The following is a 12,639-nucleotide window of genomic DNA, read 5'->3' as shown; positions in this document are numbered from 1 at the left end:
GGAGACGCAGTGGTCTACTTTCCTCCACTTTCTCTCCAGGCATGGATTTCTGCAGTCAAAACAGATAAGAACCACCAGTGGAGTTAACCAAGCCAAGCCAAGAAAGCTTAATTTGTCATTTTGTCTTGTTTCACATCACCACCTCTATTTGCACCTGGGAGGAAAGATAGATTGGTAAGATCTAAAAATATAATTTACATTGTAAATGCGAGTTTGCAAAACCAAATTGCACATATATGATCCATAAAGGCCCAGCTGTTGCCCAGTGGAATTTAATATGGTGGGATAGACACCTCTAGGCATACCTGCCAATGGGCCTAATTTAGCATGGATCATTAATTAGAGAAAAAGCAGTTGCCTGTGATCAAAAGGTCACCGCCCAGACAGAAATAATAACCAGCCATTGCAGATTTGTGATAACATTGCAAATAGCGATGCATTCGCCATTTGCAAAATCCAAAACATTAACCCTATCAGGTCCAACGTCTCGTCAGACTCAACAGCCCTTGTTCTAGTAGCAGATCCAATAGTGAGCCACTTTTAAATAAGAACTTTAACACCGTTCAACATTCACTGTAGACCTTTTTTTTTTTAAATAAAAATATATACAATTAATTTAAACATTTAAACCAGACTGTATGGATTGCAAAAAAAAAAAAAGTTGTACTGCAAAGGATTAAAGAGTTTTTCCATCTTTGCTAGTCTAAGACTTCCACTAATAGAACCAGGCGGTAGTGGGGAGGCGCTGTGTAAGTGCGGGCGCCAGGGTCTGCAGGGATATTGTAACGCCAACACTGTCGCTGCGTCTGTACTGTGGCCGGAACCCACGGATTTACTTGTCTGCTCTGCGGTCCCGACTCCCTCCCCCCGGACGCCCATGCCCCCCGTGCCTTACCCCTCCGCTTAGCAGCAGGGACCCGCAGATCTTCTCTGCGGTGCAGTCCCGGCTCCCCTCCTGGCTACTGCTGCTTTGGAAACAGAACATTGAAAAATATCCGCCCCCATACAGTAGACAGTTCTGTGAAACTGTCTGCTGTATGGGGGGCAGACATTTTCATAGCAGCAGAAGCAGGAGGGGAGCCGGGACCGCACGCAGAGAAGATCTGCGGGTCCCTGCTGCTGAGTGGAGGGGTAAGCCACAAAGGGGGGGGGGGGCATGGGCTTAAATGGGGGGGGGGGGCGCTGCTGAAATGTTCGTCGGGGGGCGCATTTATTATAGTTACGCCACTGGACGAAGTTTCTGTAAAAGTTCGTTTTTCATGAGAAATATTTTGTTGAGAGTATTCTATACTATAGGTTGTAAAAACAATTGGGACTGTTGGCAGCAGTAACTTACAGTCAGAGTACGCAAAGGAGGCAGAGCCTCACCTGTCATACATGTATACTCCAGAGTTTTGAGTATAAAAATTATTAGAAAACTACAAATAAGATATTTATAACTTACTCTAAAGGTGTGTACACACGTACAGATTTTTTTGTCTGATCTATATGGTGGGAACAAAAACCTGGAAATGTATGGGAGCATATGACAATCAAAAATTTCCACCCAAATGCAGGAAAACAGAAAGAAATATATGCTTTGATAAATTTGTTATATCAGAATGATTTAAACAATTTGTCTGACTGATCACTGTCTATTATCAAGTGTTTGGGAACAATTTTTTGACTGTCAGTTGCTCCCATACATTTCCAGGTTTTTTTTCCCACCAGATAGATCAGACAGAAAATCTGTACGTGTGTATGCACTAGAATATTTTGTTTCTATGCAGGGAAAATACTGACTGCTTTATTTTTACACTATATATTGCAATATAGATCTCACTTTGAAGTAAAACCCCATCCAAATCTAATTCTCTCTGCACATGTTATATCTGCCCCACCTGCAGTGCACATGGTTTTGTCCATTTGAGAAGGAATTTGCCTTTGCGAGTGAACCAGAATAAGGGCCATAGTGCGTACACACTAGACGATAAACACGAAAAATGTTGGTATGATTGGTCATTATCGTATATATTGTTTAAAATATCCTCTTGTGTACACACTTTTATAAACATCTTTGTATTTCTCAAATCTTTGATGGGTATTTCAAAATTATGTTGCCAAGTGCAGTGTTGAATGTTTCTCTGAGCAGTTTCACTTATCTATACTTGTAATCTCTTGGAACAAAAACAAATGAAAAATGCCAAGCTATTTGGCAAAAATAAATACAGTATAAAAAAACTGTCAATTTATAAATCAATTTCTCCATGATTACAATAATGTACCTCTGTGTTGCACACATTATCATCCTGATTGCATATCTCTGTGTGCACGCTCTGCAGTCTCAGAGTAACTTGTGCTGGGGAAGAGGATGGAAGCACTTGAGTGTCAGGATGAGGCCTGCACGCAAAGGATAGAAAGGAGAATGTCAATGTAAGTGCAGGAACAAGACAATGCTGAAACAGTGTTGCAACAAATATTCAATATTGAATCAATCTAGAAAATATAGATTTTTTGCCTACTCTCTCAGAATGCCAGACATCCCACTGAACGTACCTGATCCGAGGCGTATCCGAGCGTTTCGCTTCCATCCCACCAAATATCTGAGTCGAAATCGAGGCCGATTCAATAAAAGACACAGACACATGTGAAATGCAGACAGCGTGGATGTGTCCGTGCTGTCTGCATGCAGGGAGAAAATCAAATGAATGGGGGAAACTAATTGGGTAACTAACAGGCTGCCAAAATTAATGGTGGCTACTTAAGGGGGAAAACTGTACTGACAGGGAAACTAAAGGGAACATCTTCTAAGTGGGTACTAGTAAAGGCCAGGGTACAACTACTAATGGGGAACTACTGGTGAAGGAACTGTGTACAACTACTAAGGGGGAACTACTGTGGGGGAAACTATACTAAGGGGGAACTACTGAATGTACAACTACTAAGGGGGCATTGCTAAGGCTACTACTAAGGGGAGCTGTTATATGGGGCTACTGGGAGGGACAACTATGGGATTCTCTGGAAAAAAATAGTTTTTTATTTTTACTACATGGCTGCAATGTATCAGTACAGTTGTGCTGCCCAATGTCCCATATCAGTCCAACTGTTCTGTTCAGTGTCCCTTATCTGTCCAGGGGAGTTGCCCCCCATTTTTTTATTAAAATAAAAAAGGTGTTTTGGGGTTTTATTAACTGCAAGGGCTGTTAAGTGTGCCATATCATAACAGGGGTGCTGTATCAGTCCAGGCGTGAGCCAAGTGCACAGTACAATTTATGGGTTGCTGCTATGTCTGCCGTATCAGTCCTGGAGTGCTACCCTTTTTTTAAATACTTAAAGCCAATCAGAGAACGGCCGGTCATTTGACAGGTATTTTAAAAATCGAATAGCTGCCACTGCGCGTCCCATCCCCGCTGCTGCTATTTGTTATCACATGCCGGCCAGGTCAGCCAGCAGCACTCGCTGCACCCGGCACCACGTCCCCTCCCGACTCCCGCAGCGCTGCTGATATATATGAACATCACCGCCCGGCCAGGTCAGCACTCCCCAGCGCTCAGGGACCCGCTGCCCGCCCCACTGCTCCCCCGGTGTCTGCATGCATATGCCTGTCAGGTGGGCAGGCATATGCTTACAGGGAGGTCGGACGTGATCGTATGTACTGACCGTCCGACCTCCCTGATCCGGTCCGATGCGCACGGGACCGCGCATCGGATCGGATCAGATATCACACACCTGCGATTTTGGGCCGATTTCACCCGATTATCGGCACAAAGTGCCGAAATCGGATGAAATCGTCCCAAAATCGGATAGTGTATGGGGGCCTTTACCCTGTTGCAATTGTAACTTTTAAATGGATGCCATGTACAGGCCAAGGTTTACAATTCAACATTTGTATTTCTTTCCTTTCTTTAAGTGTTTGGTGTGTCCTTTATTTATCAGTGTTTTAAGTGATCATCATACTAGCGCAGTCTTAATTTCTGGAAGTCCAAAACCATCACTTACTATAATGACACTGTCTGCCCCCAATTGGAGGGCAGACAGTGGCAGCACAAAACTTTAGTGTCAGATAGTGGTAGCACTCAATTATAGGGCAGATAGTGGCAACACCCAATTATAGGGCAGATAGTGGCAGCACAAAAAATATTTGGCAGACAGGGAGCTCCCAATAATTTGGCAGACAGGCAGTACCGAATTAGAGGACAGACAGACAGCACCCAATTCTAGGGCAGACAGGCAGCACCCAATTTTAGGGCACACAGGCAGCACCCAATTCTAGGGCACACAGGCAGCACCCAATTTTAGGGCAGATGGGCAGCACCTCATTATAGGGCAGACAGGCAGCACCCAATTATGGGGCAGACAGGGCACCCCTAAACTGATAGAACAGAGCACCCTGGAGTAAGACAGCAGACACAGCAAGGACCCACCTGACGCCACCACCCACAGACAGAGGTCTGTCCTGCACGTTCTCCTACGCTGGAGTGAAAGTGGAGACAATCGGCAGGGATTTATATAGGATCCAAAACCTGCGAGAAACCAACAGCGAGATGATAACTTTTGACCTCACTCTGGGATCCGAGAATGGCGGGAAAACTCAAGCTACCAACCAATAATTGAGGATTATAGAAGATGTTAATAGCTTCAAAAAGGCTCCTTCATAGATAAGAGTTTATAGAAAGGGCAAAAGGACTGTGTAATGGTTAAAATTACTGCCTCACAGCACTGAGGTCATGGGTTTGATTCCCACCATGGCTCTAACTGTGTGGATGTTGTATTTTTTTCCCCATGCTTGAGTGGGTTTCCTACAGGTACTCTGGTTTCCTCCCACAATCCAAAATTATACTGGTAGGTTAATTGACTCCCAACAAAATTAACCCTAGAATGTCTGTGTGCCCGTGTACATGTATTAGGGAGTATAGATTGTAAGCTCCACTGGGGCAGGGACTGATGTGAATGATCAAATATTCTCTGTAAAGCGCTGCGGAATATGTGTGCTTTATATAAGAAACTGTTGATAAATAAATAAATATAAATATTCCAAAGGCCCTGACATTTAGTGGTGAATTTCCCATTAGGCACATCAGGCATGCTCCTGGTGGCCACTTCCTGTGAGGCAGCACTTTACTTACTGTATCAAAAATGTATCAATAACTATAAAATATTTCCACTGTACCATATGCGATCTTGATTGTGTATGCATCTGCCAGCTGTCCTAATTAGTAAATACAGTATGAAAAATGATAAAAAAAAAAAAAAAAAAAATGTCACAGCTCATAGCTTGCTTGAGTATTATGTTATATTAAACTACCAATCAACAAATGAATGCTTATAACCGAACAATGAAAATAATAAAATTGTGCCTAATGGTGACCTGACCTCTAAATTCGCCTCCTGTTGTAGTTCACAAGATGAAGTCTACATCATCTGAGAAAAATATTATGGTTTTGAACACTAAGGGGGGTATTCAGATCTGGCCGCTATTTCTGCTGGAGGAAATAGCAGCCGCAGCCTATTCAATGCGACCATTATCGACAGCATTGAAGGCAGGTTCTGACAAAACAGATCCGACATTAAAACAAGTAGGATCTGTTTTTTCGGAAACGGCCATGGATTGTCGGATCCGCTGCCATTTTTAGACAATCTGCTGCCATTTTCGCTGATTTGCGGACTTTCTGACACTCGGCAGTCGTTTGAATAATGAATAATGAATAATGACTGTCGAGTTCCTCTTGAAAGGAACGGAAACCGGCCCAGATTTTAACTGTCGGGATCCGGGTCTGAATAACCCCCAATGTTTTCCAAAAATAGTTTATCCTAAACAATTTGTAGCTATAACACACATATTACAAACAGTGGTGACATCTTCACTGTGTCGCTGCTAAAGTTATCCAATCCAGATCTGCAGGGGCGTAACTGCAGCTTTGTGGGCCCCATAGCAAAATCCTGAACCGGACCCTCCTCCATTGTCCTTACAATGCCCCTTGGGCAGGGGTCAGAAGAAAAAGTGGGAAGAGCAATATATAAAGGGTGTCCTGAAAGAGAGAGGAGTGAGAGAGAGAGGGCTTCATGGAAAAGAGGGAATGAGAGGAGAGGGAAAGGGAGGAGTGCGAGCACGAGAGAGAGAGGAAGAGGGGATCAAAGTATGATAGTGTCAGGGAAAGAACGAAGGAGAGACGGGGAGAGGGAGAGGGTGTCAGGGAAAGAGAAACAGAGCCAAGTGTAGAGATAGGGGGGAGAAAGGAATGGTGAGACTGTCAGAGAGGTGGGTAGAAGAGAGATAGAGTAGAAGGGGCAAAGAGAGAGATAGAGATGTCAGAAAGAGGGGGAGGGGTGAGAGAGGGTTGAAATAGGGGGCAGGGGGAAGAGAGCAGGGAGTGGGGGAGAGAGAACATGGAGGGGGAAAAGGAGAAGAGAGAAAAGGGATTGGTGAGCAAGCAAAAAAGAGAAAAAAGACGGGGTGGTGGGAAAAGAGAGATTAAGAGAGGGGGGTGTGGGGGGTCAGAGAGTAAGGGAGGAGGGAAGGGAGGGTGGGAAGAATGAAGTGAGAAGAGAGGGGGAAAGATGGGAGAGTAGAGGGGAGGAGGGGGATTACAGTGGAGGGAGGGGAGAAAGGAGAGATGAGAGGGGAGGGGGTGAGGGGAAGGGGAGAAGGGAAGGGGGAAAGAGAGGACGGGAAGGAGATAAGGGAGATGAGGGAGAAGAGACAAGGGAAAGGAGACGAGGGAGAGGGGAGGGGGAAGAGGAGAGGGGGGATAGGAGAGGATGGGAGAGAGGGAAAGAGGGGAGGGGATGGGGAAAGATGGGAGGGGATGAGGGGGAGCAAGGGTTTGAAAGTGTTCGACTTGTTTCCCCCTGGCATGGCGGCAGGTCTCTAAATGTACTCACCAGCTCCTTTCACTGGTGCTGGGCTCCCCTGCTCATCTGTGCTGAGCTGTACAGCTTCCCAGCACCGCAGTCCCCTGCTCCCCTCTGTGAGGCTTGTCTGCTGCCACTTCCCCGGGACTTTACTGCTCTTTGGGCGGTGTGGGCTACTGCTATCCGGCGCTGGACTAAACATGTCCATTTGAGTGTAACAGACATCAGTTTACTGTATTTTTGAATAATTCTAGAGATTATGGAAAATAAATGACATAAAGCACTTAACTTCAGCATCATAACACCCATCCATCAGTGGATAGTCTGACAGACTTGTTCAGACATTCACAGTGGATATCAAGGCCATGAGCTGTGCTCATGTTACTGTGCAACACATAATCAATAATTTTGTATTTGTCTATTGAAATGCTGTACAAGTCACTACAAGTCAAACACCAGAAGTAAGGTTCCTAAGCAAGAAACTGAGATCTTATTCTGACTTCTTAAAAAGAGATATTTGTTAGAGACTTCAAAGGAAGTACAACGTAGAGTCCTGTGCCCAAAGGTTTCATAACAGTTATCATAAAAGGCAAGGAGAACTCTTGAAAGATTCAGCTGTGTCCCTGCCTTTCTGGACATCCGGTGTGGTACTACCTGTAGCTGCACAGTGGGTAAAAGGGGTGTGCCCTCATGGATTGGGGGCAAGACCACATGGATTGTGGGGCATGGCCTTGAGGCCTAAAACCCTATTTTTTATCACTGCAGGGGTCTGGGAGGTGTAAGAGTGCCTTGGCTCCAGTGCTGGCTCTTACACAGGGACACCAGCTGGGTTCTGCACTTGCTATTACAGTGCAGCATTCAGCTCCATTTGCTGAGCCGTTGTCACTGTTGTGTCACCCGCACTCCCTTAGTGGCACCACTGGAAAGATTCCACTCATACCACTTTTACACCAAAACTGCCGCAATCAGGGTTTTTGGACACAGCTCCAACCCGGATGCGACCCGGCAGTTGTCCCCTTTTACACCAATGTCCCCCGGGCGATCAACTCCAAGCACGGGAAAATCCGCCAGCTGGGACCCCCGCGATGCCAACCAACATGCTTGGGGCAAGTCCAGCACACGGGAAAGCTGCTGAGTTGCCCCCAGCCTCTGTGTGCCCCCAGGCTCCGTCCGTGAGGTGAATGGATGCCGCACACAGACAGGCATGCCGCACATCGATTCTCCTCCCCGGGTCTCTGCTGTCTCTGCTGTCTGCATAGTACTGTCTGCAGACAGCAACATAGGCTGTACGCAGCCCCTGCCCAACCTCTGTACTGACCGCAGGATGCTGCAGTCTGAATGTAGGGGCTCCACCACTGGTGGAAACAGGTCTCCGGGTCAGATGACCTTGGTTACCCATTTGCACGGCACCTGACTCCGGGTATGCCCCTTGTCCGACCCTAATCATTTGCAGGATTGGATCCCCATATAACGGGACCCGGAATATTTTTTGGGCCACATTTACACCAACCCCCGACCTGTAGTGGCGTGGCAATAACCCGGGTGGAGGCTCTGGTGTAAAAGGGGTATTATAGTCTAAACAGTAATGGCTAACATTGACACTCGTGCTGTTGTTGAACTACACATCTCAGCATGCCCTGCATCCATTTTAGCATGGCCAAATAGTTGGGATGTGTAGTTCAACAACAGCTGGAGTGTCAAGGTTATCCATCACTAGTCTAAAGTATTGAAATAGTTAAGATGTTTGTTTCTAGTCATTTCATTTAATCTTTATTACATAGTTGTTTCTGTCTAAGGGGGGAGAAGTGTGGTAGACAATAGTAGCTTGCTGTTAGGAATCTATATATATATATCATGTGCAATACTGTAATTTATTGCATCATACAATCTAATCTGATTTCAGGACCCATAATAGTTCATATGCCCCACAAACACTGTACTCTCCTGATAAAGATTAAGTTCTAGAAACTGCGACACATAAGAAAGAACATTATGTTCGCTTTGCACTGTTCCCTTCTAAATAGCTGGCTCATTAAATAAAAAATAAAATTAATTTAAAGGTTCAATAATCTCATTCCTTTAGGGGAATAAAAATAATTAACCCCAACAGATAATGGTATATAGAAGGTGTACAATGCTCCATTGATATTGATAGAAAATGTCAAAAACCAGAACTTAAAGCAATTACTTTTGATCACTGATTGCCTGTGGGCTCCCTGGGCTGAAGTGTTGCTTCAACATATAATAGTTAGAACAGCTACTATAATATGTTTTCTGCCTTCCGGACTCCTGTTTAACATTTTTAAATGTCTTTAAAAGTAAAGGCTCTGATATTTTTAATGTCTCAAATATGTGTCCTTATTAAGATCCTTACAAGGAAAAAATATGTTGTGCAATTCTAATAGCGCTCAGAAATGAAATAACATAATAAAACAATTTTTATGAATATTTACGTGTCTTCTGTTGTGTGGAACCAATTGTAGGGTCTATATCAAGTACAGTTTTATCGTGGATAATTCATACATGGAAAACAATAAACAAACAATTCATGGTGTAGTATTTCAAAATAAAGTCTATCAAGATGTATATCCCAATGGAGGTATAGGATCTTCTTTATGCGGTGGTGGTGGTACTACTTCTTATGGGTTCACTCTTGGTGTGGTAACAACAACAGATGCTTACACTGGGCTTACATTCCTATTAGTAATTTTAAACATATCAAGGTATCTTTATACTGTATGCTCACTTGTATGCTTGCATTAGCCTCGCATTGAATCCTCTCATAGGGGTTTCTTTAAGCGGAATGACGTCCAGGCAGATGGTTAAAAAATGGTATTTATTTAAGAAAAGTATGAAAACATATTCTTAAAATAAGGGGCATGTATACCTTCAAGTACAATGAATACAGCCACCTTCTGCACATAAAAAACACCAACGCGTTTCAACAGTGTCTGTCTTTGTCAATGTGTAAAATGCTTCTGCCTGAGACTCTATTTATACCTAAGGTGTACTAGGACCACCCTTTTGTGGCAGTGACATAATAATGTAGGGTGTATTATAACACTTTATATGTAAATAATATACACACAGTACTATAGATAATATAGACGCTGATACATTTAGTCATATAAATCTAAATATAAGCAAATAGTAGTGTAAGAAGTGCTTAATTAATGTTAATAGCCGGCATGCGTTCCACCCAGGTGGAACGCATAGGCTTCCGCCGGAAGTGGGAACCCATGTAAAAGATTTTCATAGAAAACAAAAACGGGAGCATACACAATTAAATTCAATACATATATACCACAGTGATGTAGCCAAGGTACTCCGAATTACAAAGGGACTGTGCCAACAGCCAGTAGTTGTACTTTGAGTTACGTGAAACCCGAAGTTGAGGGTCTGTCTCACAAAACGGAAACCCCCGCCTCCGGATTCCGTGGTGTAGCATGATATAATTACCTATGTGGGAACCTTCCTTGTAGCGAAGGAGTCCGCGGGGCGGAAGTGTTCATGGATAGTTTTAAATAGTAGTGGAAAGCATACCTTTGCGTTCCAAATGTCCGGGGGTATTGAATATGAGAAAAAGGTTTAATGAATGTGTATACATAATTGTTATACAGGTTTGCAGTAGAGGTATAATAATTTCATATGAGCAATAATTTAAACAGGAATTTGTTCACAAGGAATTTTCTAATTTATATGCTAACGGAAAGTATATTTTATAGGGAGATTTTATAAGAACCATTTTATTTCAAACTCAAGGTTCAATCCTCCTGGATGTAAGGTGCCAAAGTCGAAGCTGGTCCTCATCTCGTTCTTTGCAAGCATTTTTTCATGGTTGCTCTTCCTCCAATTATTTTTAACCATTTCAATGCCACAGAAGAGAGTGAGATATTTAGGATCACACCCATGAACAGCTTTAAAGTGTGATGAGACACTATGGGTGTCTAAACCTTTATTGATATTGCGGATGTGTTCTGACATTCTATCCTTTAGTTTTCTACTAGTTCGGCCTATATATTGTATATTACATGTACATTGTAACAAATAAATGATATTCTTGCTGTGACATGTTATGAACTGGTTGATACTGTGTTTCTTGCCCCCACTGAGAAAAAATCCATCAGAAGAAATAAAAGTGAAATTGATCATGATGATAGATAAATATATGTGGAAAGAATTCCTGACAGAAACTACCAAGAAATATCTACTGATTCCACATCCTTCAATACCAGTCATGTACGTTTTGCCCAAAATCCATAAGAACCAGGACAATCCACCAGGCCACCCCATAGTAGCTGAGTCACTCACAGCAAATTTATCCCATTATTTATATCACTTTCTCCAACCCATAGTCACATCACTGTGGTATATAACCTTGTTTACATCACTGTGGTATATATGTATTGAATTTAATTGTGTATCCTCCCGTTTTTGTTTTCCCCGTTTATATGAAAATCTTTTACACGGGGTCCCACTTCCGGCAGAAGCTTAAGCGTTCCACAGCAGTGGAATGCACGCTGGCTATTAACATTAATTAAGTACTTCTTACACTACTATTTGCTTATATTTAGATTTATATGACTAAATGTATCTATACTATATATACTATATTATCTATAGTACTGTTATTTAATTAATGTGCTTGCCTACTTTATAAATAATGCACCCACCCACCGACCCAGCTCTACAAAAGCCTATCCATTGTGTATATCTAGAAAAGATATCATTAGGAGGAACAAAACTCTCTCCACGAAGCACAGACTAAAGATGCCCATACATTGGCAGGGCAAAACGCTGGTTCCCCAATGGCCAATTTAATTCACTGATTGGTGAATTCTGTTCCACTTCCACAGTAGCGTCATCAGTTTATATTATGTCATTCCCATCTTTACTTGTACTGCACATGCCCCCATTTGCAGATGGTGTAGAAATAATGGAAGTAGGTGAAGGTGGCATCTCTACAAGTACAGTGTTAAAAATGTTAGACTCACACATAGCTAATGCAAACACCCATAGTCTCTCACAGTTTGTTCTTTAGCCTTAGGGTGGTAGTCATTCCTGGATTCCTGTCAGGATGTTCTGACAGTCGGAATCCTGGGCCCTTTTCTCCCAGAACAATTGAAACTCGACTGTTGGAAATCAATGTTCCAAGTGGTGGGTTTCGGAAAGTGGGCATGTCGGTGAAAATGGCTGCGGATTGTGGTAAAATGGCTGTGAATTCAACAATCCACAGCTGTTTCCGAAAAAACAGATCTGAATTGTTTTAAAGTAGGATCTGTTTTGTCAGAACTGCCTTCAATGCTGTCAGAAATGGCAGCATTGAATAGGTGGGAGCTGTTATTTCCCCTGGCAGAAATAGCGTCCGAGATTGAATACATCCTTAGTGTTCATTTTTTGGGAACTGATATGCTTGTAACACCTCTACTTTTTTTTAAAGTGCAAAAGATTTCGATTTCAGGTGCCCTTTCCTAAACTTTATTAGCTGCTGTAGTGCTATCATGACTGGCAGCAACAAGAGAACCAGTATTTGGTTGCTGCTCCTGCTCTTCTCTCTCCTGATCATGATCGATGTTGACTTAGTGCTTATATTTATGTGAACACAGAAGGGTACAACATGTTCCCCAAACTCTAACTAGGCACTCATAGTGCTTATATTTATATGAATGCAATATGACACAGCACATAAACCACGCACCAGTTGTACAAAAAAGACTGCATATTATCACTTGGCTGCAGCAGCACTCCGACCAGTGCCCAAAAAATACAACACCAGTTTGACACTTAGTAACCCTAATGCTGCAGCCC

At 43.1% G+C, this 12,639-nt stretch overlaps 1 long non-coding RNA gene across 1 annotated transcript in view; it reads right to left on the bottom strand.

Annotated features, from left to right (window-relative positions):
* Positions 1-1,707: 1,707 nt before the first annotated feature.
* The window catches only part of LOC146007976 (uncharacterized), a 58,482-nt gene continuing 47,550 nt past the window's right edge, over positions 1,708-12,639 (bottom strand). Inside the window, exon 3 of the long non-coding RNA XR_014444436.1 lies at positions 1,708-2,379. This is a non-coding gene — a long non-coding RNA (uncharacterized LOC146007976). The remainder of the gene's footprint in view (positions 2,380-12,639) is intronic.

Source organism: Crinia signifera, chromosome 6 (genome assembly GCF_055691185.1).
Source record: "Crinia signifera chromosome 6, ASM5569118v1, whole genome shotgun sequence".
In the NCBI taxonomy this organism is placed as follows: Eukaryota; Metazoa; Chordata; class Amphibia; order Anura; family Myobatrachidae; genus Crinia; species Crinia signifera.
The sequence above is the reverse complement of the archived record's forward strand: the minus strand, read 5'-3'. Positions and strand labels throughout refer to the sequence as shown.